The sequence below is a fragment of the Sapajus apella genome, unplaced genomic scaffold (assembly GCF_009761245.1).
Source record: "Sapajus apella isolate SASKATOON/1434 unplaced genomic scaffold, GSC_monkey_1.0 scaffold18, whole genome shotgun sequence".
In the NCBI taxonomy this organism is placed as follows: Eukaryota; Metazoa; Chordata; class Mammalia; order Primates; family Cebidae; genus Sapajus; species Sapajus apella.
Window position 1 is genome coordinate 17,496,624 of NW_022436958.1, and position 5,770 is coordinate 17,502,393.

The window sequence follows — 5,770 nt, forward strand, 5'->3', positions numbered from 1 at the left end:
GTGTGATGTAATCCTATTTCTCTCTGTTTGGTTTTGTTCCCTGAGCTATCAGTGTCAAATTAAAAACAAAAAAATTGTCCAGACAATTATTGTATAATTTTCCCCTGTTTTTGTTTGGTTTTGTTTTAATACTTTTAAAGTTTCACTTTTCACATCAAATTTTTTTTAACTCATTTTGAGTTGATTTTTGTACATGGCATGAGATGAGGGTCCAATTTTATTCTTCTGCATGTGCATATCCAAATTTCCCTATTTCCTTTATTGAAGAGATTGCCTATTTTTTATATTTTGTTTTAGGCACCTTTATCAAAAATCAATTGACAGTAAGTGAATGGGTTTATTTTTTGGCTCTCTGTTCTGTTCCATTGGTTGATGTGTCTGTTCTTATGCCAGTATCATGCTGTTTTAATTACATTTTGAATTCAGATAGTGTGATGCCTCCAGCTCTTTTTTTTTTTTTTTTTTTTTTGAGGGGGGGTAATGTGTGCAAGATTGTCTTGGAAATTTGTGTTCTTTTGTGGTTTTATATAAATTTTAGTTATTTTTACATTTCTGTGAAAAATGAATTTACATTTTGATAGAATTTTCATTCAATATGTAGATCATTTTTGGCAATAGGGACAGTTTGTTTATTTATTTGTCTACTGAGACAGAGTCTCACTTTGTCACCCAGGTTAGAGTGCAGTGGCATGATCTTGGCTCACTACAACCTCTGCCTCCCAGGTTCAAGTGATTCCCATGCCTCAGCCTCCCAAGTACCTGGGATTACAGGCATGTGCTGCCACATCCAGCTAATTTTTTGTATTTTTAATAAAGACGGGGTTTCAATATGTTGGCCAGTCTCATCTAGAACTCCTGTCCTCAAGTGATCCACCCATTTCAGCCTCCCAAAGTTCTGGGATTACAGGCATGAACCACACATCTGGCTAATAGGAACATTTTAACAATATTAATTCTTCCAATCTGTGAACATAGAATATCTTTACATTTATTTGTGTCATCAATTTCTTTCATCAAAGTTTTGAAATTTTTTAGTGTGCAAATCCTTCACATCCTCGGTTAAATGTATTCCTAAGAATGCTTTAATCTAGGTAGCTGTTGTAAATGATTTTTTTTTAAATTTCTGTTTCAAATGGCTCATTGTTAATGCATAGAAACACTACTGACTTTTGCATGTTGATATGTTTAATCCTGCAACTTTGCTGTGTTCATTTATTAGTTATAACAGTTTTTTTGTGGAGTCTTTAGGTTTTCATACATAAGATCATGTCATCACCAAACATGAACAATTTTCTTCATCTTTTCACATTTGGAAGTCTTTTATTTCTTTTTCTTACCTAATTGTTCTGGAAAGGAGCAATATAGTCACTTTCAGTACTATAGTATATAAAAATGGTGAAATTAGATATTCATGTCTTGTTCCTGATCTTATGGGGAAAGTTGCCTTTGTTTCCATCATTAAGTATAATGTTAACTGTGGCTTGTCATGCATGGCTTTATTGGGTTCAGGTACATTCCCTCTACAACTAATCCATTGGGAGAATGCTGAATTTTCTCAAATGCTTTTTTCTCTCTAATGAAATTGATCATATGTTTTTTGCCCTTCATTCTATTAATGAAGTGTATCACATTTATAAATTTGGATTATGTTGAACCATCCTTGCATCCCTGGGATAATTTCTACTTGATCATATTAAATGATTAAATTATTCATTTAATACACTGTTGATTAGATATTGCTAAGTTTTGTTGAAGATTTTTGCATTTATTTTCATTTGGGATATTGGACTATAACTTTATTTTTTCTTATAATGTCCTTTTTTGGCATTGGTACCAGGATGATTCTACCCTCATAAAAAAATTGAGAAGTACTCATTTTTGGAAGAGTTTGAGATGGATTTATATTATTTCTCCTTTAAATGTTTGGTAGAAATCAGAAAACACCATCAGATCCTGAACATTTACTTGATGGGAGACATTTTATTACTGATTCTCCCTTTAACGATTATTTTTATATATTTTCTATTTCTTCATGATTCAGACAGAATAGGTTGTATGAATCTACGAATTTATCCATTTCTTCTAAGTTAGTCATTGGTTAGCATATAATTATTCAAAGTAATCTTTTATGATTCTTACATAGCTGTAGTATCAGTTGTAATTTTTTTCCCCGATTTTAGATAGTTGAGTTGTCTCTCTTTTTTGTTAGTATAGGTGACGTTTCATTGACTATGTTTATCTTCTCAAAAAAAATTCTTGATTTCATGGATTTTCTTCTATTGTTTTTCTAGTCTCTACATTATTTATTTCTTCTCTAAACTTTATTTTCTTAATTCTTCTAGCTTGGGACATTTTTTTTTTCTTTTCTTTGAGGTATGACATTAAGATATTCATTTGAGATTTTTAAAACATAGAACTGCTTTTTTTTTTTTGTATCCCATAAGTTTTGGAATGTTGTGCTTCCATTATTGTTTGTCTCAAGTTTTTAAAAATTTCTCCTTTGATTTCTGCTTGACCCATTGATTGTTCAAGAGTATGTTGTTTAATTTCCATGTATTTGTGAATTTTCCAAGATTTCTTCTGTTTTTGATTTGTAATTTCATATACTAGTAATTAGAAAAAATATTTGATAATTTTCAATTTATTCAATGTGTTCAAACTTGTTTTGTAGCCTAACCATGTAATCTATCCTGGAGAATGTTCCATGTTTCCTTGAAAAGAAGAGGTATTCTGTTGATGGAAAGTTCTGTACATGTCTATTACATCCATTTGGTATAAGGATATTTCAAGGCTGATGTTTTTCTTTTTATTAATTTTCTGTCCGAATGATTTGTCCATTGTTGAAAGTAGGGAACTGAAATCCACACTATGATTGTATTGCATTTCATATCTCCCTTCTGATCCTTTAAGATTTCCTTTGTGTATTTAGGTCCTCCGATGTTGGGTATGTTATATATTTACACTTGTTATATCTTCTTGATAGATTTGTCCTTAAATATTATGTAATAACCTTCTTTATCTTTTTTACTGTTTTTGATTTGAGGTCTATTTTAAGTATAGCTAAACTTTGGTCTCTCTCTTTTAGTTTTCATTTGCATAGAATATTCTTTTACATTCCCTCATTTTCAGTCTGTGTGTGGTCTTAAATGTGAGCTGAGTTTATTTGGGTAGAATATAGTTGGGTCTTGTTTTTTAAATAAAGTCATTCTATGTCTTTTTATTAGAAAATCTGATTTATTTATATTCCAAGTAATTAGTGATTAGTCAAAACGTTCTACTGCCATTTTGTAATTTATTTTCTGCCTTTTTGAGCTTTTATTTTTGTTTATTTATCATTTCACTTTTAAAACATTATTATAGTTGAATACCAAAACAAAGACAATAGCAAGTAGTGAACATATTATGATTACAATCCTTCACTCATTCACTACTGCTCATCAAATGCCAGCAGTGAATGTTACTCACTGCTCCTTTTATAAATTTTGGCACTGAAACACTACTTCTAGGATGATATTTACCATCCTCATATGTTTATCCAATGGAATAATGCTGTCTTTTCTGATTTGAATCAAAGTACACCAGTTCTACTTGATCTATTTCATCAATGTCTTTTATTTCCTTCCTGTCAGGTAGGAGTTTACCCAACTAAGAGAGCTTATCATGAGAGAGAAAACCATTCTCAGGAAAGTTGACCTTTAATTTTGATGATTAGGTGATGCTTTTTCTATGGTCTATGAAAAATTGGCATGATTTCATTTAGCACATACTTGATATCTTCATGTTTGACATTTGGACCTGGGTGAGAGGTGATGACTATAGTTCAGTAGTCAATAGTGGATATTAGTTTTTAGAAACCACACTATATTTCAACCAGTTGTATGTCCATAGATATAAAATAGTCTTCTTGTGAAGTAAAAACAGTATGGTTCTTTTTATCTAACTCGGCGATATCTCCTGGTTCCAATCCGGTTCTTTATCTCATTCACCATAAAATGTTATCTTCTGGCCATCTATCATGCCTTTGTCAACATGAACTTTTAGAATCTTTTTCCCTCAAACTGTCTTCCTTCCATTTCAGTTTTTACATCTATCTTTAGGACTGATTCATTCTCCATGAGCCCGTTTATACTGATTCATTCTTCATGTATGCATACTCCATGCATGCATACAGACTAAGTTTGCTGAACCATTCCAGGTCCTATCTCATGAATTTGTATTTGCAGTCCAGTAACTTGGCAATTGGGACAGCACTATACTTCTCTCCCATTTCCACCCACCCCGCCCCCCGATTTCTGCCTTCACATTAGTCACAAATTACATTCCTCTGTTGCTGTCATCATTTGTGGCTTAATAGTTTTCTGCAGTGAATTATTTATATTTTTTAAATCTAGTATAGATTTTTGCTGTTTGGCTATAAGACTTACATAAAACATATTTATAAGAAACTATTTCATCGCTTCTCGGCCTTTTGGCTAAGATCAAGTGTAGTGAAGAAACTATTTCAATCTGATAACAATTTAACTTTGATTGCATTTGATTTTGTAGAAATACAAAACTCTAAACTTTTACTCTACCCACTACATTTTATGTTTTTGTTGTCAAAATGTGCATCGTTTTATAATTTGTATTCCTTGAAAATTAGATTTTACTTGTTGTTTTGATGCATTTTTATTAACTATCGTACTGAGATAAAATTGGTTTAAATATCACCATGTCAGTCTAGAGTATCTTGAATATGATTCTGTATTACTTATACCATGAATTTTTGTGCGTTTGGATGTTTAAGATAATAATTAGTAGTCTTTGGTGCATTTTAAAGAATGTCCTCTAGTCATTCCAGTAGGACAGGCCTAATTGTAGTGAACTGTATTAGTGATATGGTTTGGCTGTTTCCCCACCCAAATCTCACCTTCAATTGTAAAATCCCCATGTGTCAAGGGCAGGGCCAGGTGGATATAATTGAATAGTTGGGGCAGTTTTCCTCATACTGTTCTCATGATAGTGAATAAGTCTCATGAGATCTGATTGTTTTATAAGTGGGCCTTCCCCTCCACAGGCTCTCTTGCCTGCCATGGCTTAAGACATAATTTTGTTCCTCCTTTGTCTTCTGCCATGATTATGAGGCCTCAGCCATGTGGAACTCTGAGTCAATTAAATCTCTTCTTTATAAATTGCCCAGTCCTTCATATGTCTTTATTAGCAGCATGAGAACAGACTAATACAGTAAATTGGTACCAGGAAGTAGTGAGGTGCTGCTATAAGGATACCCAAAAATGTGGAAGTGATTTTGGAACTGGGTAACAAGTGGAAGTTGGAATACCTCAGAGGACTTAGAAGAAGATAGGAAAATGTGGGAAAGTTTAGAACTTTTAGAGACTTGGAGGGCTCAGAAGAGGAGAGAAAGACATGGGAAAGTTTAGAACTTTCTACAGATTTGTTGAATGCCTTTGACCAAAATCCTGATAGTGATATGGGCAATGAAGTCCATGCTGAGGTGGTCTCAGATGGAGATGAGGAAATTGTTGGGAACTGGAGTAAAGGTCACCATTGCTATGCATAGAAACTGGCAGCATTTTTCCCATGCCCTAAGAGTCTGTGGGACTTTGAACTTGAGAGAGATGAAATTTCTAAGCAGCAAAGCATTAAAAAAAAAAAAGCAAAGCATAAAAGATAAAAGTTGGAAATTTTGCAGTCTGACAATACAATAGAAAAGAGAACCTAATTTTCTGGGAAGAAATTCAAGCTGGCTACAGAAATTGTCATAAGTAGG

At 32.8% G+C, this 5,770-nt stretch overlaps 2 pseudogenes; one reads left to right on the forward strand and one right to left on the reverse strand.

Moving 5' to 3' along the window:
- Positions 1–3,679: 3,679 nt before the first annotated feature.
- Positions 3,680–4,247, reverse strand: LOC116557146 (annotated as a pseudogene).
- Positions 4,248–4,452: 205 nt separating this feature from the next.
- Positions 4,453–4,567, forward strand: LOC116557163 (annotated as a pseudogene).
- Positions 4,568–5,770: the final 1,203 nt, after the last annotated feature.